The 316-nt window shown below is 44.9% G+C and overlaps 1 protein-coding gene across 2 annotated transcripts in view; it reads left to right on the top strand.

Moving 5' to 3' along the window:
• Nucleotides 1–316, top strand: part of MYO1C (myosin IC) — a 24,167-nt gene that overhangs the window by 11,089 nt on the left and 12,762 nt on the right. The gene's annotated exons all lie outside the window — the stretch shown is intronic.

The following is a 316-nucleotide window of genomic DNA, read 5'->3' as shown; positions in this document are numbered from 1 at the left end:
ATTCACTCTTTCCCTCTCCCTCTCTCTCAAAAAAGCCAACCAACCAAACAAAAAACCCCGCAAAAACAAAACTCTGAGTAGATGTTAACTAACTTGAATTTAAATAAAAACTTGAAATTAAAAAACAAACAAAAAACTGTGCGTAGAAGGGGAGCCATGGGAGGGTTTGGAACAGAAGCGTGTTGTGATGCGGCTTTTCTCTCAGACAGATCCCTCTGGCGCTTTGTTGAGAGTAGACGGTAGGAGAAGCAGGCTGAGCGGGGAAGCCAGTTAGGACGCTGACAATGAGTACATCGAGGTGACCGATGACCGTGAC

This window comes from Ursus maritimus, unplaced genomic scaffold, assembly GCF_017311325.1.
Source record: "Ursus maritimus isolate PB19 unplaced genomic scaffold, ASM1731132v1 scaffold_24, whole genome shotgun sequence".
NCBI lineage: Eukaryota > Metazoa > Chordata > Mammalia > Carnivora > Ursidae > Ursus > Ursus maritimus.
This window is presented reverse-complemented; position numbering and strand designations above follow the sequence as displayed.